General features: G+C 30.7%; 1 protein-coding gene across 1 annotated transcript in view; it reads left to right on the top strand.

Annotated features, from left to right (window-relative positions):
- The window catches only part of Sol1 (CUB domain-containing protein Sol1), a 387,647-nt gene that overhangs the window by 277,363 nt on the left and 85,356 nt on the right, over positions 1–24,928 (top strand). The window lies entirely within an intron of this gene.

The raw sequence follows: 24,928 nt of genomic DNA, 5'->3' as shown, positions 1-24,928 counted from the left end.
TACCTTTTTATCCATATACATATATACATATTTAAAAATAAGTATTTTAGAAACTCGTTAAAATTTATAAAATTAAAATAATTAGTGGCGGGCGTAACAGGCGTCATGGCGCTCGTGGGCACGGAGTTGGGAATCCCTGATCAAGTTAATAGTTATACAATTTAAAAATTAGCAACAGTAAGCCAACAAAGCATACTAGTGTATCTTTTAAGTAACTACTAAAATCCAAGTCGTTTGTCTCAAACGAACTAATATTCTCAACGCCTTATATATGCACTAATACTCCTATAAGCTCGTTGTAAACCGCATTAAAACTTCACAACGGTTCCATCCGCAGAAGCTTTGCCCTAGTTCTGTTTTCAATTAATCCTCTGTATATCCAACGATTAGATTTATAAAAGCTAAGAAACATATAATTACGATTATGAATTCTAATATCCTAAATACGACAAATATTTCAATTTCTAATCAGGCTTGCCTGACTCTGAAAAAAATCATAGCAAGAATATATGTATAAAAAAAGTAAAAACATGTTTGAGATGTACATATGTACTGATATATTCAAGTTATAAATCCCTACAGCCTTTTTTATACATACAATAAATAAAAGGATCGGAACATTGCCTTCAAAAGCACCTACTTTCTATGCAGTACCTTCAACGCTTATAATTAAGTGGACTTATTACTTCTAATAGATAAGGATTGGTTGAAGCTTATTAAAATTGAATTTTGGTCAATAGGAGAGCGCAAAAACAATTATCGCTTCTCAGAAGGCAAAAATTCACGTCAAAAGCAATAAAATCGTGTCGGCGCCGTCGCAGTGGGAACGCTCGGTAACGAGCGTTCCCACTGCGACGGCGACGGCACGATTTTATTGCTTTTGGCGTGGATTTTTGACTTCTGAGAAGGGATAATTGTTTTTTGCGCTCTCCTATTGGTCGAAATTCGGTTTAGATGTGCTTTATTCGATTCTCATTTATAATGTTGTTATAATTTTTTTTTAATATAAACGCTTTTAATGCCTAATTAAAATATTTCGCATAAAATATGAATTTAAAAAATATGTCGCAAAACTAATTTTTATATTTATTTATAGCATAGAAAGGGTTAACTCGTACCTATTATTATTTATTTAAACAATTATATTACGATGTTAAAAAATATATAAAATGACATTTTTGTCATATCTATTTCTAACCCACGACTTTAATATATAACAACTATTGTTTCGTCGCACATGTTATAATAACTATTTTTTATAAATATAAATAGGTTAGATATATTTTATAATAGTATAATATTTGGTCAGTATCTAGATTATTAGAAAAAATATAGTCAGTCATGAGTAAAATAATAATAAATATTTAATGCTTGAAGTTCAAAGTTAAACATGTATCATATTTAATTAATCTAAATTAAAAGTATTTTTATAAGGCCATCGATACCTATTTTATAATAAATAAATAATATTTTTCATGAGAAATATTTATAAAGAAAACTTGTATGTGCTCTCTGTTTATTTTTTTATATATGCATACGATTTTATGTATATTTTTATTAGTAACCTTTCAAATTTTTATAAAATTACTACCCCAAGAAGCCATAGTCGTTCTACACCGTGGTGTATTTTTAATATGTCAAGATTCTAATATATCAGAATCACAATGAATAAAAATTTATATGAATTACTTTTTCTACGAAAATATTAAAGAGACGTGTACCATAAATAACCAAGTATTCCCATGCTGTCTCTAGACAGAGTGAATCTAATGGATATTGATATACGATGTTCATTTTTGCATAAATATTAAATTATATTCTAGCCATTTTCAACATGACGTTTCAATTCCCAGTCCCGTTTTCTAATAAACATTTTTTTTAAATATCTATCTCAGCTTTGTATATGTATGTGTGCATTTTTGTAGATTATATCCCATATGCTCCCTTTCTCTTTCGAGCGGTCGACCTTAACGGAAAAAATGCGAAAAATACAAAATAATTCTCGCCATCTTGATAAATACATTTTTGCTTACTTAACGCCCATAAATCTCTCCGGAACTAGGGAGATTGTTGCTATTACAAAACAAAGCTTTTGCCTTTTCAAGAAAAATTCCGCTCATATTTCTTCCCTTTTCATTGTGTCATGTCACTTTCATTTGCTTATGCTCAACACGCTGTTCTTTGTTTGCTTCCGCGTTTCTCCACCTAAACAACGTAACTTTTAAGGCATTTTTAAACCCCTTCGCACACGTTGTCTTAACCCAATGATGGAAACGTTTTTTTCAATCGTATATTTTTGGCAAGTGTGTGTTTTTTGCAAAATATGTAATAATTAATTTATTACTCTTTACAATTTCTATGATAATAATAAACAAAAACATCTTTGAATCACCTTGTTTTTAGTAGTAATAATGAAAATTACTAAGCGTTAAATTAGGACAACGTAGTAGGAATTTTCATTGCATTTCTATCAAAAGACGTATGGAATTGTGAAATATAATTCTGGAATGTAGTCCAGTCAAATAAGGGTTTAACCTCGGAATGAAAGATAACAAGCTGAAATTTTGCACAGACCTTTGTTTTGGCGTTCTAAATATATGGTGAAAAGTCTCAAAAGATATCATGTCTGCTAATCAAGATATTAAAGGTCAAAGGTCATAAAATCGTTTTTTTGCAAATATCTCGCCTCTTTTGCGTCGCATGTCATTAAATGTTTAACAAAACTTATAGAAAATAAAAATTTCTACAAGTTTGTTATAATTTATTTCTTCGTATAGTTAATGGTTTTCGAGATATAGCGCGGGGAGTGGGAAGCGCGCATCCGTTTGTAGGATAACGCTATGTAAACTACGGAGCCAGAGTTACCTGCACATTCTTCCACAGTTTCATAGGAAACATCGCAAATTGCTATCTGCTGAATGAACCCATCTAAAGCATTATAACTTTCAATTTCCATATCTTCAAAAATCATCATCGATAATGCAAAAAGTAATAGCGTATGGCCTCTGATACTTCTTGCAAAAGGGTGACCATCCAACATTTTGTCGACAGAATTCGAAGCATAAATTGTACTGAGAGCTTCCTTGATTCCGCTTCCATTCATTATATACCCTATGCATCCAATAAAAGACATAATCCTCCTAGTTTCACAACTACTCTGGACAAGTCTGAGCTAGCATCTGAAGGTGCTACGATTTCACGTGCTTTTATGTACAACGGCTGATCAAAAGTTATTAAGCATGTTCTTTGTTCATGTTTCTTGGCAGTGTTTATAGCACACTGTAATGTAGTGTAAATTGTGTCCATATTACTCACAGGATGATGAATAAAAGTAAGAAACAGAATCCGAGAAGTTACAAAGTTCTCATTGTTTTTTGTAAGTTGTTAAATAAATCCATTCCACCCTGGCAACGGTGAGATATTTTTCCACTTTCCGTACTTCCACAACAAATCAAATACATTAAATATTTGTTCGGTTAGTTCTTCTACATCATTAAAATTTTGAACTTGAATCTCTTGCTCAATCCGGGTACGACATGATTTTCATACACTAGAAGGGGTATATATGATAGTGCTGCTAACTCCTTTGCACTTGGTTTTGTTGTAAATTTCTTTATGCGGTCATCAGATATATCTTCAGATTTTGGAGTTATTATTTTTATCATTCCCATTATATGAACAGTATTATAGCCATCAAGAGTATAAATATTTTTCTGCATTATCTGCTGCATACTGTACTAAGGCACTTGACTATGATAGTTGATTACGAGGCTGTGGGTGATAAACAGCTAAAATTTAACATTTTACAGTATCACTATATGAAGCGAAAAAACCTAAACTTGACAAAACATCCAAAAGTCTTTTTGGATGTTTGGCCTATCTGTATTTTTTCTATGAAGAAATACAGATAGGCCTATTAATAACTGCGAAGAGAAGGACCGTTTTCGTATGGAAGTCATTATAGCATGACTTATAGCTGTGTATTTCGTTTTAAAATGCCCCGTCTTTCCTTTTCTGTTCTTTATAATAACTTCTTGCAGAAAATGTAATAAAGTTTTCGGAATTTCTTCATTTATAGTTTACTCGAGGGCGGATAAGACTTGGTCTCAACCACAGAAGATCGAATATCTTCTCTAATAATCGCCGCAGCAGCTTCCACTACGCGCAAGTGTTCTTCTTCCGAAGTGCCTTTTTTATTTTCATACCAAGCTATGGATAAAACTTAAGCTTGAGCATCGCGAAAAGAAAAAATAGGGAATGATCCAATCTTCGTTATAACTATAATATCAGTTAAATATTTTTCTCTTAATTTGGAAATGATATTCATATCATCTGGTACATACTCCGTAAGGACATCTCTCAACTCTTTCAATTTTTTCGCACAAATTTCTTGTCGAGCAATATTTCATTTTTAATTCCTAATAATACAATGAAGAAAGTAATAAAATTATGGTTCAAACGACTTGCCGAGACCACTTTTTTCACGATTGTTTACTTTTTCAAAGCTTATACCAAGTTAAGCAGGTAGAAATACTCGCTGGATTCTATAAACGTATGTACGCCTCCCACTCTTCGCGCTATATCTCAAAAACGGTTAATGATACAAAACAAATATTATAACTAAACTTGTAGATAATTTTATGCTTTACAAGTTTTGTGAAGCATCTAATGAAGTGCAACGCATAAAACGCGAAATATTTGCAAAAAAACAAATTTTGTGACCTTTGATATCTTGATTAGCAGACACGATATTTTATGAGACTTTTCACCCTGTCCTTAGAACATCAAAACGAAGGTCTTTGCAAAATTTCAGCTTGGTATCTTTCATTCCGAGGTTTAGCCTTTATTTCGCCTTATTTGACTGGACTAATGCAGCTTTTCTAGCTTCTTCATAATCAATCTTTGTTTTTATGATCCATTGGATAGTTCTTAATATTTTTTTGTAATTAAAGTAGTCTTATTTGATTGTTTATTAACGATAATTACTTTTCATAATCCAAAAATACCGTGACCATCATATTTATAATGAAATAGAATGTCATGTTGTCAACCAACAAGTATAAATTTAATTTACAGAATCTCATGAAAGTCACGACTTATATTTAATGCAATAGCAATGTTTTATTTGATAATTCCAACAATATTTGATTCAGCGAGCTTTGAAGCTTGCCTTAAAAATGTTTGCAAAACTATAATTAACTATAGTGCATAGTATACATATATCGACTATTTACAGCATCTATAAAAGAACGCGTCTTTGTCGCAAATCCTTTTAGATTAAAAACTTCACATATGTTATATAAATATTTTTTATTGGATATGTCAGCTAGAATGTTATTGTTTTATTGATCCTCCTTTAAGGGATATATTATCATAAATAAGCAATACGAATTATCTCTGTGTAATTTTTCATAATGCAGAATGCGTAAATAAATTAATTTATCGAATTCGCGTTGAAAATCTTTTCATGTGAAGGATTGCATTGGTTCCTGGAAATTCAAATTTTCCGGGAGACTCCAGGAAGGTAGTTGATATCTGAAGCTAGTACGTGATTCAGTGTAAGTCTAGTAACCACGTCGGGCTTCTAGGATGGAGTTTGCGAATATTAAAATGAGCTGCGACAATCGACACGACACTAAAGCAAATTTTATGAATCCATCTGGCGAAAACGTAGCAGAAACCTTCGGTGTTTCGGTAGAGGGGCATAAAACATCCGCAGTCGCGATAAAAATGTCGTAGTACGCTTATGAAACACCCGGTGGATGTGACGTTGCAAATTGTTTTACGATCGACGCTTTCATTCGGATTTATATCAGCAAAAAATGACAAGAAAGGGTTCAGGTTCAAATCTGATTATGATCACTTTAGGTTAGGGGAAGAACATTTCTTTGTATAAAAGTGGCAAATATTATTTCTAATATTCAATTTTTATGGCATTTTTTTTTAAATCAAACGTAGTTTAGTGTGATATTCCTGCCTTATGGTTGTTAAAAATTTAAGTTAGTCACAAAATTAGAAATAAAAAATGTAAATGTAACATACCAAAGCAAAATAAATATGAAATACAATTTCTTTTCCTAAAAATTAATTTATTGAATCATATTTAAATACATATTATTCATATCTCTTCATAGTAAATACAAAATATTGAAAGCTATGTGATCTCTGATGTTTCATATACAATACAAACATAATTTGTTTATTATTAATTTAATAATAATGGTTTATTATACGTAAAACAAAATAGAATATGATACTAACAGTGTATATTAATTTTCAAACTCAATTATAGCATGGCTTGTAAATAATCTTATTATAAACCTCTAACTATCATACTTAATTATTCCACTTGAAATAGTTCATAATTATCTCTACAACTGACGAAATAATTTAGTTTAGATCGTAATAATAACTACTGTATAACAAAGGTATATCATTCATAAAAAAAATAGATTAAATCTTTAATCTATTTTTTAATTCATGCATACAAATATTGTAAAATATACAGTAGATAGTATATACATATATAAGCCACATAGAATATGACATTATTTTACCCATGCATATTAGTTTTTTTAATCAAAACGTCAATTATATATAAGCATTAGTCTAGGTATATTAATATGTATATAATCGTAAAATTTATTTATATATTGTTTTTACTGTTCGTAACTTAGGTTAATTTGGCTTTAAACAGAAGATAAACGTTTCGAGAAAATACAAATTTAGGGCAAATGGTGTTATTGTTTAGCTCCACCTCTCATTAAAAATTGTTATTCGATGCGAGTGTATTAAAATTATTTTAATGGTCTTGAAGCTTATTAAAAATTGTTTTTAATCTTGTGGTAATTAAATAATTAATAACTTAGATATTCTGAAATGCTGATTTCAATTATGGTAAATCAAACTTTCATAGTTTGCAGCACTCGCTCTCATTCTTGAAGTCCCCACTAGTACCTAAATATTTTATTGATTTCGAGAAGACTTTTGACCGATTGTAGTGAATCAAATCAATGCGCAAAATATAAAAAACATGAAAGATCTACATATAAACTACGAACAAACGTTTCACTTTTTTGCGGTATACGCCAAATATGTATTCTATAACTCGTTTTTGATCAAACATGTTAGGCAAAATGGCAAAAAGAATTGCTTACTGAAATATATGTCATCAGCAATATTGTCAAAAAATGCACATGAGATGGTGTATGTTGCGTTTTGAAGTTGTGGTTTGTCCATCAACGTCAAAATAGTACGCTTAGATAGACAATTCTTATATGATATATACACTAAATTACGCTTTTTGCGCGCTTTAAGTACCAAAACATGTTCATCAATAGACGTAAAGTATGAAAAAGGATGATAATAAAACTTTCTCTAATAATTCGCTTCTGAAAGCTCCGTTGCTGCTTCTCCACGGATGCAAAACTTTGATTTTGTTGGAGTAAAGTTTAAATATACTGAAGCCGTGAGTTATGTTGTAACCGTAAAATTAAAAATATCGCATGTACATCATATATATCATGTATATCATATATAAAAACACTAAATTTCTTATGCCTGCACTACATTCTCTGGAAGTTGGCCAAGGTTGGCCAAGGACGGAGTATATACTGGGTTATTTCGGGGCTATTTCGGTCGAGTTCGGTTCTGCCCGCTCCGTCCGAAGTTACCGAGAACGGGAGGTAAAGTGGGGCTAATTCAGTTGACTTGGCCAGCTTCGAGCGCTTCCGAACATTGTCGGCAAATGGACCGAAGTCAAAGGAACCGAAGTCGGAGCTGCTCTTTTGAGCGAGAGCGGTGAGATACTTCCCCTTTCGCTCTCTCGCGTGTTAAGTGATGAGAATGAGAGAGATAATGATATGGTTTTTCGCAAACTGAGATAGAACGTGTAACTCGGTTCAATTTCAGTATGCGCGTAGGCGTCCTATGGTCAACGTCCTATGACGAGCGCTACATCGTGGTCACGTGGTCAAGTTATAATACCACATGCTTATCGGGGACTTCAACAGACTCTTACTGACATCTTTGAATATTTTAGGGAACCAAAAGAGATTAATTATATTTTTGATAGTATATTATTTTAATAGATATCGTTATTATATTTTTTTTCATATAAAATTAAATAATTAGTGGTACGTTTCGAATATCCTTATGTATTTTCCTAGATCGGTTTATATAAATGTCACACCATGACGAATTTTTATTTAGAATCGATGGTGACAAATTCTAGGATAGTCACAGATGTGGTGTTCGTATTTTGAAGTATCATTTTTATGTCTTATGGCATTTTGCAAAAGCCGACAAAGATTTTGCGTAAATTGAATATTTACGACCGAAAAGTTTTCACTGATATTGTAATGGTAAGTGCCCACACAAACTTTTATAATTATCAGTAGCGTAATTTTATTTATATGACAATTTAAAAATTGCGATTATTTGGCACATTTTTTGATCGCGCGCCAATATGCCAGCTGTACATGACAGCAGCCGCCGTGCGTACGTCATTCACGCCCGCCGTCCGGACGGCATATGAAATTTGTGGTAGTGTGTCCGCTACACGCTCCGTTTATAATATGTTTTAATATATCTGCTTAATGTGTAAACAATTATTTATATTAGCTAAATAAATTAATAAAATATATTAAAAAGTAAGCAAGGCTTATAGGAAGCGTTCATAGTGCTCACTTCTCGGAAGGCAAGATTTTTTTTATTTGCTTATTTTGTTAGAGACTTACTTTTGCGAGATTAATATTATATGATTTGTCAACTTTGTCAGCAACGTAATATATTATATTGCTTATGTAATTTTTTTTATTAAATGCACACAGTTTTAATGTGAGCCGGTTTATGAATGTCTAAGCGGCTACAAAAAAATGCAAGAATACATAATCAAATTACTTTATTACAAGGATTATATAAACCGTCCAGATAGATATGATGTAATACAAAGTTTTATAAAAAGCGTTAATTTTTTATGTCCTTTTATGAAAAATCTGAGACTTTTCAACTTCGCCGCCCCAAACCGCAAATTGTTTTCAAACATTTCGTCCGATGATTAATTAAAAGTTACTTTTTTTTCTCTCTCAGCATTATCGAAAAATTTAACCGTAACGCAATTAGCGAAATACCCTCGCCGTTATTTTTAACCAGCTCGCTTTGATACCGATTTTTTTATCATATTCGAACCAAAAAATCGCATTATTCGTCTCCGGCTTTTCGGTTCATTTGCGGGCGGATTTTCAATTTTTCGCAACGGAATAATTTTTACGCAAAAAGGTAAAAATTACAATTGAATTAACGCTAATACCAGTGACAAATTTTCCATAAAATAAAATAAAATAAAATTTCCACCGGATGATTAATCTTTAGCGGCTGCGAAATAATTCGACCGACAATGGAAAAATGAAGGGATTAAAGGCGCACCCATTTTTTCTCTACCCGCTCCACGTGTCATACGTGAGCCTCAGATAATAAGCCCACGCCCTGCGCACGTGTCCTTTTGTGCCAGATTTTCAGCAAAATGTGGTCACCGCGGCGGGTCGCGTGAATAATTTGCTTCGCACTTTTACACAAAAGGTTTTGCACGGCGTAGTTTTGCCGCGATCAATTATTCAGGATTTTTGGTTTTAATTGCCCTTCAGAACCTTCAGGGAATAAATTCAATATATATGCTGCGTTCAAAAGGATTTTATGTATTCTATATATGTATATATTTCATACAAATATAACGGGTCATAATTGACACATTTCCCGCGGGTCAACTGAGATTGACAAAGGATCAATATAGGTTTGAGATATATCGAGAAGTTTGATGCTTAGAATTATATATGTATAATTGTATTGTGTGATTTTGATTAAAACAGGGATATTAAACGCAAGCGTCTTTGAACATCTGTTCTTCAAAGTTATAGCACTAAGTTTTGATTCACGTTTCGACTGCAATGTCAGATTGGCGTTTAGTGTCAAATGTTATCTTGCGATCTTAAGATAAATATTAAAATATAAAATAATTTAGATTTATTTTTGTATTAAAAAGTCTTAGTTGTTTTATTTAGTTTTAATCATTATTTATATAATACAACATGAATGCGGTTGGTGATGGATATCGATACTTTGTGAATATCTATATTAACCAATCGCGAAAGATGCCAAACATCCTTTTATCAAACACCAAATTTCACCACGAAGATCCGATGTCAAATTAGGCGCGAAATGAATACCCGTCAATGTTTAACTTTCGGCCCCCTTTATTACGATATTAATTTTGCTGACGCTATTGACTCTAGTACCGATCCCCTACCGTTTTTAACCCGTCCTGGATTGATATTCTGACGAGATCATCTTCATCCGGGCTGGGATCGCACATTGTAGACGGATTCTCGAATCCGTTTCCGGAATCTCGTTATGTTAAATAAACAATAGCGTTTCCATTTTGGAATGTCTTTGCGCTAGACGTCTCGCGAGATTGGCTCTGCGCTTCACACCGCGGGAAAAGTGTGATGGGATTTGCATATTGAAATTATTATTCGCGATTGCGAATTTGTTTATTTAATAAGTGAAGGCAAATATTATATTTGCTGTGTTGTGTGCATGCGGAGCGCTCGGTTGACGGATTCGCTTAACGATCAGTTGCAAATTTTAATTGGTAAATATAGTGATATTGTATTTAAATCTATCAAAAGCGACAGAAGTGTAAAGAGAAAGATATGCTCTGTATAAATCAGTATGTTCAAGGTTAAAGATACGAAACTGCAAAGATAATGTTACTTGATTTATATTGATCATTATAATTATTCATGTGATCGATAATTACATAAATCATTGCAGGTGTATGCTTCTTAAACAGCAACATAGTTTTCGGCAATCTCAATCTACTGTCATTAATGTTTTTTTCTAAATTTGTTTCCAAATCATATACACAGATTTTAAATAAGCATTTGGTCAAGTCAATCATGATATACTTATCTAATATTTTCAAAAGGTCACGAAGTTTTTTTTAAATTACTTCATCAATAATTCATCAAGTATATAAACTTATTTTCAAATCTATGGAGTATCGCAAAGATGCAACTTGGGTCCATTACTATTTCTATTGTCTAATTATGACATAGAAACTGCAGAAAATTGCTCATTTATTGACTATATACCAGTGGCGTACGGTGGGTGTTAATATTGGGTGTGCTATAAAAAATAAAAAAAAGTACATTTTTTAATTTTTATTAGCCGAGGTTTTGACATGCCTAAACTGCCTTACAGCTTTTTCCCATATATAAATAAATAAATAAACATCAAACCTAATCTAAAATATTATTATATAAAAATATCAAATTTCCAATAAACATAAACTTATAATTATTTATATATAAAATCTAATCTTCTTTCTTTAATCATAAATTTTTCTATCACGCTGTCATAAAAAGTGCTCTTCTTTTTAATATCCATAAGGATCCCTTTTTCTATTGAAATCAAGCTAAGGCCACATAGCCTTTCTTGGCCTTGGGTACTTCGATAACAATTATTAATTCGTTTCAGAGCAGAAAATGAACGTTCTGCTGAAGCAGTACTGCTTGGAAGAGTTAATATTAGTTTGCCTAATTTATCTATTTCCTGAAAACCTGACTCAAGATTATTTATTGTTCATAAATTGAACAAGCTCATGAACAGATTTCTCTGCAAATTTAGGTAAACGATAAAGAACAGCAAGCTCATTTTTTAAACTTATATAATCAAATAATGCTCCATAGAATTGTTGCAGTTTGGTAAGTAATTCATTTGGAAATTTTTCTTTATATTGCTCATATTTTTCTTTCTCCAGAAGGTGAAAATATTCCAATTTGGACTTTGAAGAAAAACGGGTTTCAATTTGCTTACATATATTATCAACTATTGTATTAAATAGTTGGCTAAACGCGTGCTTTTCTTCAACAAGCAAATCATTACTCAGTCTTGGATAATTTTCTTCCGTTACATAAGAATCCCATAATGTTTCATAATTATTTTCCTGTTCATGTCTGAGTTGTTGCAAAATTTCGGTAACTTTCTTACAGCAATATAATATGTCAAAAGATTTGGATTGTAAAATGTTGTATAACACATCAGTTTTTCCAAAAAGGTTTGAAAATATGTGGAGAAGTTTTCTTGTTTCAAAATCTTCCAAAAAGCTAAGAAAACCTCGTGCTTTTATTACAGTGTCGGGGTCCCATAGTTCACAATTTTTCACGACGTCTCGTGGATAAACTTCGAGTACTTTGGCTTGCAAACCATTAATATGCCCACTCATTACACTCGCCCCATCATAAGTCTGTCCAACTAATTTTTCTTGAATTTGAAATTCTTCAATTATATTTACAACGTGGCAAAATAAGCCATTGGCTGTTTTATCAGAGCTAACGTCTGTAAAGCCAATAAACCGCTCGTAAACTTTACCTTCATAAACAAAACGCAAAACTGTTGAGAGCTGTGAGTTCGTCATTATATCTGAAGTTTCGTCAAGAATAATAGCGACAAAATTTGCTGAATTTACTTCTTCCTTAATATTATCTTCAATTTAATTTCATAACTTCTTTTTGAAAATGGATTATTCAGAATATCTTCAACAGTATTCTTCATCATTATTGGGGTAAATAAAGAAATATAATCTAGAATAGAAAATTAAATATTGATCATATGTAAATAAGATAATAAACTATTTTACGCCAAAATATAAAAAATGAGTGACCTGTTATTGTGATATAATGTAATAAAAAAGCAGCGACGGACGTAAGAGTTTTTGAAGTACGCGCACCAAATTCGAGACCAATTTTACTACTGAGCGCTGCCAGCCGACAGATCGACTTCAGCCGTTAAATCTCGGAACAATTTACTTTAGTCGGCGGCCGCGCGCAAGGTCGGCGCGTTATATGTGTTGTTCCAAAACGATCGCTCGCGCGAAAACGTTCAGAGCGAATGACAAATACCAATGCATACTATACACTGCATATTAAATTTTTTTAATTTTGCATACTACTGTATGCAAAATGATGTCGCTTTACGCCCTAAATTTTCTAAATTTATATTTTAGATGGTTTTGCGGGTGTGCGCCGCACACCTAGCACACCCTGAATATACGCCCCTGCTATATACAGATGACTTCGATAAAAATCAATTTCGAATTCCCTCGACCTGCAGTAGGATCTTAATTCTTAATGAAATGACCTTTTCAATGTCATGAAATGTCACATAAATTTAAATTTTTCAATGTCCTCGATGCCAGCAGAATTATTCTACCATCTTGGTTGATATATTCTAGATCTAAAGATCTTGGTGTGAGCATCTAAGCGTGCACATTGCAAATACTCACAGCAGATTGGTTTTATTTTGATAAATACACACTACTTTAAAATAACTTTGGTATTGCACACTCTTTATGATGCTCTAGTGCACAGCATACTTGAAGCTGGCTCCGATATATATATTTCTTGCGTAATGAGCCTCGAAAAAGTGCAGCATAAATTTCTTCGATATGTTACTTGAAAAAATATGAGTATTATCCAATATTGTTTCCCAGTGATTATAATTTGGAAGCGCTTTGTTATCAATTTGCAAAGTTGACAACCCGTCGGTGCTTTAACAGCTTTAAAGGGCGGTAATAGTTTTCGGTCGCGTCCTCTGTTCTTACCTGTAAATGCTAGGATTAAAGCACTTGCCAACTCTTCTAGAGATTGCTCAATACGGAATATTAAAATATTTATATTTTCTCGTGAACGTACGATGAGTTAGTTCAATTTTTATGAGACAATGCACACCTGATGAGTTGATTTGTGTATGTCCTCATTTCTTGTTTTACTTTTATGTTTTTAATCATATATATTATTTTAAATCGCATCGCAAAATTTCTTATAACTATATTTAAACATATACTACAAAACAATGTATTTTAAATTAAAGTTTTTTTTAAGTGAATTAAAATCTATAAAAAAAAATGTTTTTTAAAACCAAATCGATAATATCTCTAAAAAAAACGTGACATTTTTTTAAAATAACTTATATAATTATACTTTTAAAACCGTGTAATTTAGGTCAGGTATTTTTATCGTAATAAATATCCACCTGCGAATAGTATTTTTAATAAAGCAATTATGAACATTGTATAACAAAAATTTTTTTACAAAATTCAGATAACTTAAATTTATACAAAAATTTTAAATATGTAAATTATTGATAAAATTCATATTTTGTAACAGAAAATGTAATAATAATACGTAAAATATATTGCTATATTTATTTTAATCAATTAATAATATTATTTATAGATATACAAATGCTTGTATTTATAGCATGTATTTAACTTTGATTTTTAACAGTTATATAATGAAGGGGTTGATTGTGTTAGTCAAGAGTATTTTTTTATATTAAATGTTCTTTAATTAAATTTTGATTTTTCAGGGAAAGATATAATGAATTGCTATCTCAGTAAAAAAATAACATAAAAAATGAAATATATGTTTATTATTAAATACATATTAGTTATGCTTAATGAGCTGAAGTAGTTTATTATTAAAAAAAATTGTCTTATAAATTGTTCATCATGATATTCATCCGTGAGCTTAGGAAAATCTAGGCAAACCTAATCTGTGATAATCAATTAAAATTCCTCTTTTTCAAACTTAATATAAATTTAAAAACACATTTTTTATATGGGATTCGAACCCATGTCCTTCGGGTATTAGTTACTAATCGTGCTAGTCAAATTAAAAAAAAATTTAATACTGACACATAAACATGTTATAAATTTTCTTAATTACAATTTCATATAGTAACAATTTTATTGTTAATCATGAACTCATAAAAAGTATATCTTTTACTCAATAAAATCTAATTTAAAAATATTTTTTTTAATAAAATAGTAAAATATTCATAACAAATAATAGTTTGTCTTACATTTTTTTTTACATTAAATAATATAATTGATGTTTAATCCTATTTTATTGTATTTTTCTGACATAAGTATGTGAAAACAATTTCAATACTGCTCTAGTGTCATTTGGTTAAAAAATCATCAATAAGTTTATAACTAAAAAAATAAATAAAAATATATAGTCATTAATCTCAAATAATATAGGTACCATACATAGCACCCTAGTACTAAATACATTAATACAAATGCCATAAATATTTTTATTTACCACATAAACCCGTATGTAACTTAAACCATTATAAATCCTTCTCCATACTTACATATGCTATATACTTGAACATCAACAAGCTCTTTATTACCTCTCGCCTATAGTTAATAGTATATGTACGTCGTATTTTTCCTATTTTTTTCCCCGCCCCCGTTGCTTTGTCGCCAGAATGTACCGGTAGTGTTTGTAGACGAAACGTGTTTGTTTCCGTTTGTAATTACACGCTTTAGGTGTATTAAGACAGTTTATTGACTTGACTTAATGGCCCATTACGATGTTGGGATCTTTAGCACCCCATTAAAGCTATGACGTAAACGCCGGTAGATCCCTGAGATTAATTCGAAATTTGTCTGACGAAAAACGATAGCTGTCGGTAATGTACAGCCAACCTGCGATTTATGGATACTAGCAAAAAATATAATTAGTCAAGGAGATTTTGGCTTATTAGGGACAGTGTCTGTAGCTAATGATCGTATTCTTTACAATGCTTTATTTAATATACCATTACTAGAAGGATTTAAATATAAATGTATGCTCATATAAAATGTGAATATATTTTATTTATTAGAAATGTTCTGTAATAAAATAAAGATACAGGATAAATAAAAATTGTTTGCAACATTACAAGCAAAGATCTGTAATAAATTTTATTTGTATTTAATGATTAAAAAACGCCTTGCAAATTTTTCATCTGACTAATTGCAAAAACGCTGCTGAAATTTATTAAAAAAAAAATATTTGTAGTGCAATGATATTATGAACAAGTAAGATCTATACGAATTTGAGTCTCCAATTACTCGAACCATCAACTACTCGAGTATCAAATATTAATATTTTAAAATACTCAATATGTACCAAAATAGCTATTATTCAAATTCGTGCACATATAAATAAATAAATAAAATACTTAGTATGTTAATTTTTACAATTATTATAACTTCACGAACATACTTTTTAAAACAATAATGCAAAAAGTGTCTCGAATTTAATATTACTGCTTACCTTTGGTTTTATTATTCCCGTTATGGAAAAAACCCTTTCCGTTGCTGTTGATGTTGGTCTTATTGTCATTAACGCGTTGGATAAGGCTTCTAATTTATATCTGTTCGCTTTTTATAGATATAAAATTTTTTGAACTCTCTTTTTATGTTCTCTTCTTTCATTCCCTTCTCTGCTTTTCTCTTATTTCGTTCGACTATTGACAAAATAGCATTTTGTAATTCTTCTTGAATAGATTTTTTTTCTTAACAATATACAATATTCTACTCCTTCTGATTAATGCGAAGAATTTAAATCTATATCCTTCGAAGATGTATTTGGGTGAATCCCTTTCACTCTAGAGCTAAACGGTTCGCAAAGAACTGACTTTACTTTAAATGCCTTTAAAACACACAATAGTTTTGATTTATATTTTAAGCTGAGGGATCAGTATAAACAATTTACAACACTTTACACTACAACTGCATAGTCATAAAACCTAAAATTTTTTTTAGATATTTCATATTGTTCATTGCCATAAATTAGATAAGTCGGGACTGTCGAACAGAAAACACAAAAGAAATTTCTCCGTCGTACCCACTAACATAGCCGACGACCGGAACTATGCAACTATGGAACTATGAAAAAATTATACCTGATAGTAACCGCTCTAACTTGGGACTTCGGGCATAAACGCCAAATAAAAGCAAGACGTTAACCTTTACCATACCGAGTTAAAGTTATTTTTGTTTCTGAAATATTTCAAAATTTTTTAATTTCGAGTATTAATCGAGTAATTTTCAAAATACTCGATTATCAAGTACTTGAAAAATAGACAAATATACTCGAGTATCGAGTACTCGATTACTCGATTTGGAAACTCTAATACGAATGCTAAAAACATAAATTTTAACATATTTGACATGGTTTATATTCGTTTTATGATATTTTCTTGCCATACGTTCACGGCAAAGAGCCGACTTTCTCAGACAAGCTGGAGCGCAAATTCCGCCCACTCGTCCAGAATAAATGTTCGGTTTTCTCTTCTTGTAATATTGTCCGGTTATTATTTCATACGGGCACGTCCCTATCCCGCGGGAGGTCAACACGTCACGTGCTCCTTTTTGTGTCTGAAAACTCCACCTTTTCGCCGTTTTTCAGCAAGCCGTTCGCAGCCCACACCCACCGATATATATATTTTCGATGAAAAAATAAACAATCCGCAGCCCAGAGAGAGTAACATAAAATCGATCAGATAAACAGAATGGTATTTTGTAAGCACTTTCTAAAAAAAATAGGATGTATAATATTTTTTTGGAAAATGCTTCAAGACTCATTTTAATATTCTTACTTAAATATAATTAGGTAATTATTCATAAGAAAAGCTAATATCGTACCATAAACAAATTTTTATTTTTTGTCCCTACATTATATAATATTAGGTTATCCCAAAATAAGTTTTTTCTGTGTCGGTGCACATCTAGTCTTTGAAATAATTGAGCCCCAAAATTTACGATAGTGATTATTTAATGCGTTTATAAGACAAACTTTTTTGGTATAAAATTATATTTTAATAATATATACAGTATGATCAATACTTGCTTCTAAAACACACAGGAAACCCTGTGTTTGATATGTACAAATAAATAATACACCATATTTTAGAAAATATTACAAAAATAAAATTCTGCTCTCTGAAAGCGTTCGGAAACTTCAAAGGTAAAATATATATTATGTAATTATATATTCTATCTGATATGAACCATATAAAAAAATTATTATTTTGTACAAATTTAGTTAATTACTTTGATGGACCACCAATATGTAATATGTATCGGCTCAATGATTCGGATTTGTATTAATATTTAAACAAATAACGATCCTTTAATATTTTAAAAATACAAATGGAACGAATGATTGATTAAAAACTTAAATACACTACACAAAAAAAACAGGCCCATTATGTTTTGGAATATTTTTAATATTTAAAGGCAAACAAATAAACACAATGCCCATATTGACGCGGAATGAATAGCTCAAATCAATACGCATTTTTATCGCGCCATTATTATATTGCATGATTAATTATCATTTTTCGATATAAATTATATACGAGCATTAAAAAGGCTGACGCTAGCGCCCTTTTTATCGAGAGGCTTTGGCGCAAAATCAATAGGCTATGCGGCTTTGTTTGCGAATCAGTGCTTTAGACAATGACTAATTGAATCCTCCAGGAGCAGGTCCGTGTCTTTGGACGGTCCTGGGGGCTTTTCTTCTTTTCGCAATCCTTGCCACAATCTTTTCCTGCCATCTGTCCAAAGTCGGGACTTACTTTTTGACAGGCGGTTCGATTTCCGCCCACTTGTCTAGAAGAATAAACTTTTGGTTCTCTTTATAAATATTTATATTCCATGATAAATTTTCGACAAACATTTAATTAACTTAAATAAAATATGCAGCGGTACGCTGTCGCTAGATATTGAAAAAGCGCTCGATACTGTAATTCAAAATAATTTAAGAATATTATATTTCATGATAATACACAATATATTATCAAATGCCCAATATTTGAAAAATATCTGTTACAAGTTTAAAATTAGGTCTCTTGCTAAAAAAAAACTACATGAATCTCTGATATAAACTTATGGTAATAAATCTAGTACCAGCGCCACTTCTCCGTCAGTTGTGATTAAAACAAATATATTATATCTTGATTTTAGATTGAATCCGTTAATGATTTCGAAGTCTCTAGTATTTTCTTTAAATTAAATCATAAATAATAATAACATAAATAATTTTACAGACATACTAATTATATGTATATAATATTTATTTTACTGATTTATAACTATTTTCATGTTTACAATTAGTTATTAGCTACAATTTATTGAAAAAATAAGATTATAAAACAAAATATTTGTGATAATAATTTAATGTTATTTTTTAATTGTAGAGCATTTTTATATGATCTTTAATTAACAAAATTGGTATTGTTTATCAAACGATTTAATTAGATATAATTCTGTTTCTGAGTATTAAACAGAATACCTTAAGTACTAACGAATTATCTATCCGGTTACTATTCAATATATTTTATGTTATTAATAAAATTAAATATGACTATAAGCTTCGTTATAAATATCTATGTTAGCTCATATTATGCTTTGTATTCGTTTGGGTTACTTATGAATGTAACCTTTTGCAATATTTATTATGAAAGCTACCCGACGTAGAAGGATAACGAGAAAATACGGTGTTCATTCAAAACTATATTAACTGCATTGTATAAAGAATGTTTACTTATAAATAGAATATCTTCTACGTAAAAATAAATTAATAAATATATACATATTATATGTATGTGAAAGTCCAACGCTATAATTATGATTTTCTCATGCTTAAGTGGAAATCACTGAATATCCGCTCTTTCTTAAGAACAGGCCGCCATTTTACTTTCGCTTTTATTGTCGCAATCAAAAGATTCACTCGAAAGAGATTTTTTCTACGGCGAGTGAAAAAATCGGCGGCCGAGACCCTTTTGCGATTTTATTAGACGAAAATCCGCCCTAACGCCGGTTTATTCAAAAATAAAACCTGAAGAAAGCAATTTAATTTTTGCGTAAGGAAGACCTGAAGGGTGGGAAAAAATAAACGAAAATATGAACGACCCTGACTGTATATACATACATGTACATACTACATGCGTGACGTTTTAAAAAAATAAGGCAAACTTAATAGAGTAAAAAAAAATTCTAAGGATCACATCAATTTTGAAGTATTATATTTCGCGCCCGGCGCCCATAATCTCATATATAACTTAAACTAATTGATAATAAAATTTATTATTAAATAAATATTATCCATTAAGATAGTCGTTAAGACTATGTTGTAAGGATTTGCAGTTAAAGTGCGCGGTCAGAATCGACAGTAGCCATTCCAACTGCCTAATTAATGTTTAACGATTCAGTCAAAATTATATTTAATATTTAAAATGTATTATTATAATATAAGGAAAGTTAAACAGCATTGAGCTCGAAGCTCTAAGTTGGAATCTCATATGGACCTTAATGTTTAGTAAATTTCTATCGTATCTGAATATTTTATTTTCGATCGATCATTAGGTTTACTTAGATTTTTTGAGATGAACTCAAGCTAAGTCATACATATTCGATATTAAAAAAAAGAATTATGAGCTACTTCAGCTTATTTGTGCTTATTTGTGTTCTATTTGTTTTTCTAAACAACAGAGGCGTAAGCACATGTTGCGTGGTGATAAAGACAGAGCGTCTGTTTTATATAAAATAGTTTAATAGTGGCGACCACATCATATCTTGGCAATATATATTTAATTGAAAGTTTATTTATATTGTATTTATTATACGGTCTGATAGATTTTTATTATATACCTGATGTTAGCAAGTTGTCAAGAGGCTGCAGCAGTACTCTTATGGGACTAACAGTCGCAATATCGCTGCAGCGAAACGTGTAAAGAAAATTTATTTATATATGTATGCCTCAGCTTCGGAGGATCTGCATTGCTTTTGAAATATAAATTAGATCGTACATTTGCATACTGCATATGAGTATTCGTAAACATGTCTTGACCAAAGCTCATTAAAAAAAAATACGTTTATACCTAAGGGATAACTCGGTGAAATGATTGCACGTAATGTTGAAATCCAATGACATATGTGCTCAAAAATTATTTATATAGGTTGCAAAATTTAATAAATAAGTATCCCTTTAACATTTAAATAAACGAAATTTTATTCATGTCAAAGAAACTAGACTAGAGAATATAGGTTATGTGTATGCACGTGATGTGTTTGCTCTTGTGTTTTTGCGGCGTTTTTGTAATATAAGCTACTTAACACTTCTGTGTAAAAAAGGGTCGACAGTTATAAATACATATATCATCACTTTTATTTTCTTCTCAATTCCACTCTTGTCTGTGATTAACTCGCATTTAATAAAAACAAGGAATAATAGGTTAATGCTATTTCTTATGCTATAGTTAAATTATTTTATTAATTTATGATTCAGTGCATTTTAAAATCGTGTATCATTCGCAATTAGCATAATTGAATGACTTGATATTTTAATTGGACCAGATTGAACAAAGTAAATTGAAACACATTTCACATGAATGTTAAACATGTACTATAAACCATAAACATCAATGTGTACTATTAGGTACCAATGTTTATACACAATACATATGCGTAAATGTTTGATGTTTCAGAGCCCCTAAAAATACACCCAAAACTCGCATCGAACCATTACAGTCGCAATAAAAGCTTTACACCTTCGTATGCCGTATATAAGCTATGTGTGCTTTATTGTTTTGTTTTATTGTGTTCATTAAATATTAATTTGGAAATATCACTTTACGACATCGAACCGCACCGTGTGGCGTTTTATTATTTAACGACCCAAAATCGTTTCTATTAGCACCGCGAAAAATATATAATATATATCGTATATAAAGTTTCTACCTGAAAGACGGAGAGAGAAAGAGAGTAAGGGCGAAACGGAAAATTTTCACACTTTACCATTGAATAAATAACAGGTAAATGCGTGTTCAGGTGTCCGTGCCATCTGTGCCACGGCGAGCTTATTGGAAAAGTTAAACTTGATAAAATCACTCGTGTTTCTAATTGAAATGATTTACCTGGCTCGTATGTCACAAATTTTTTTTGATAAGAGTAATATAATTGTAAAAATATATGAAATAGTACTTAAAAATAATGGAAAATTACTTAATTATTTTTATATTTAATATTCATTTAACATATGTTTCATCTTAATAATATTTCCGCACCATTTACAGCAAAGTTGCGGTATATTATAATATCAATTAATTTATATATGAAAACATTTTTTTATTTTTTTACCGTTTCTACTAATATTAAAATTGTTTCATTATTCAACTTTTTATTACACGGTTATTATTATAAAATATTTTTATTAAAAACGCAATCATAGTTTTCTTCTGTAAATTAATCATAAAATATAAAAATTTAAGTTTAACATAAAATGTTAAAACTCCTAAAAATAGTTTAATTTATTCGCGTCCCGAAAAAATATAGTTTTATGCAAAAAGTATTTATCTAATATAACTAATTCGTCTATAAAAATAGCACAGCAATATTCGTAAAAGTTCGGCGTTAATTCAAATTTCTGCTCGGATTATCAATTAAGCAAGCAAAACACACACAAAGCGCTACGCTCATGCGTGTGCAGAAATAATCTTGTATATACAAAAAATACACATTATAAAAAAATGTGATTTTGTCAATACAAATATCTACCAAAACGATATAAGCAGGCTTAGTAACTTTTACCATATGGGCAACGTCACAAATGAGCGCGGACAAATAGGTGTGCGTCAAAAGAACGCTGCATTATAAGCGCTGCGTCATAAGAGCGTTTACCAAAGTAGCGCTGTAACAAAATAGCGTGCGTCAAATGCGCAGACAGCCATATGAGCGTTTGACAAAAGAGAGCACGTCATAAAAGCGCAAAAATACTTGGAGAAAATCAAGTAATGAATATTTTAGGAATATATGTAAATTGTGAGAAATTTCAAAAAATAAAAATTTACGAGATATAGGCGGTGAAATTAGTATTTTATGTGTCAGATCGTAATGACGATTAAAATGATTAGTTAATAAAAACATTATTATTTATTAATTATTACGTACATACTCAAGTATGGCTCCCCATCCCCATACGTACGATATACATATATTTTTACTAAAATGAAACACTGATTTTGAATTTATCATTACATTTCGAGTGGCGTAATCGAGTGGCCCTCCGCATCGCAAGAGGAGGTGGTGTCTATGAACACAATGTCATTAGTCAAAGGCAGAGAATGAGCTCTTTTCATCATTGGCGTTACAATAACAAAAGCAAACGGTGTTTCATAATATTTAATTAAATGTCCTGTATATTGGTATCTTCTCTTTCAAAATCTGCAATTGATAAATGCATTATTATTCATAGAAACAACATTGCAAACATATTAATTTTCAATATAAATTACCTGGAGACAGTCGTTACGTGGACCTAAAGTATAATCTCTCCATTTTTCCCTTATTGAAGAACAGTATGCATTTTTGGGTTAATTGATGCATCTGCCATTTCTATGCTACAATTATCATATTGTAATAGCAGATGAACTATGTGATATCTCATAGCCTCGCCAACCTTTAATCCCATATCAAAATAGTCATAGAACTTATTTTTGATATGTTCAGATGGAGGCAAACAAGATAACGTCTCTGCGTTTATTATAGGGTGACTATGTTTGATATCCGTCCTTAAAATTTAAACAGAATTCTTGTACATATGTATAAATATAAGTTATATATCAAAAGGAAAAAAACATATTGAAATTACCTTCAGATATTTATCACGCACCATTGTGTCACAAGTAGAGTCTCCAATTCGAGTAATCGAGTACTCGATACTCGAGTATACTTGTCTATTTTTCTAGTACTTGATAATCGAGTATTTTGAAAATTACTCGATTAATACTCGAAATTAAAAAATTTTGAAATATTTCAGAAACAAAAATAATTTTAACTCGGTCCGGTAAAGGTTAACGTCTTGCTTTTATTTGGCGTTTATGCCCGAAGTCCCGAGTTAGAGCGGTTACTATCAGGTATAATTTTTTCATAGTTCCATAGTTGCATAGTTCCGGTCGTCGGCTATGTTAGTGGGTACGACGGAGAAATTTCTTTTGTGTTTTCTGTTCGACAGTCCCGACTTATCTAATTTATGGCAATGAACAATATGAAATATAAAAAAAAAATTTTAGGTTTTATGACTATGTAGTTGTAGCGTAAAGTGTTGTAAATTGTTTATACTGATCCCTCAGCTTAAAATATAAATCAAAACAATTGTGTGTTTTAAAGGCATTTAAAGTAAAGTCAGTTCTTTGCGAATCGTTTAGCTCTAGAGTGAAAGGGATTCACCCAAATACATCTTCGAAGGATATAGATTTAAATTCTTCGCATTAATCAGAAGGAGTAGAATATTGTATATTGTTAAGAAAAAAAATCTATTCAAGAAAAATTACAAAATGCTATTTTGTTAATAGTTGAAGGAAATAAGAGAAAAGCAGAGAATGGAATGAAAGAAGAAAACATAAAAAGAGAGTTCAAAAAATTTTATATCTATAAAAAGCGAACAGATATAAATTAGAAGCCTTATCCAACGCGTTAATGACAATAAGACCAACATCAACAGCAACGGAAAGGGTTTTTTCCATAACGGGAGTAATAAAACCAAAGGTTAGTAGTAATATTAAATTCGAGACACTTTTTGCATTATTGTTTTTAAAAAGTATGTTCGTGAAGTTAAAATAATTGTAAAAATTAACATACTAAGTATTTTATAAATTTATTTATATGTGCACGAATTCGAATAATAGCTATTTTGGTACATTTGGTAAATACTCGAAAGTACTCGAGTACTCGAGTATTTTAAAATCTTAATATTCGATACTCGAGTAGTTGATGGTTCGAGTAATTGGAGACTCTAGTCACAAGTCACCTTTTTTACAAGAACGTCTATTTCAGCTTTGCAATACAAATTTTTTGATTTACCATGCGTTCTTTTCGAAGGGTCAAGTTATATACAATAATTATATATAAGATTATTAGTTTAATTAGAGTACTTACTGTGAAATATATCGTGTGGGTTTTTTTTTCATACTCTTGCAATTCCAACTTGTTCTGGATTACGCACTGTATTCTTTTATCCAGTGCTCCGCT

This window comes from Plectrocnemia conspersa, unplaced genomic scaffold (genome assembly GCF_051122295.1).
Source record: "Plectrocnemia conspersa isolate PC_06_02 unplaced genomic scaffold, ASM5112229v1 ptg000001l, whole genome shotgun sequence".
NCBI classification, from domain to species: domain Eukaryota; kingdom Metazoa; phylum Arthropoda; class Insecta; order Trichoptera; family Polycentropodidae; genus Plectrocnemia; species Plectrocnemia conspersa.
Note: the sequence above shows the minus strand (reverse complement) of the source record. Positions and strands in the feature narration are given on the sequence as shown.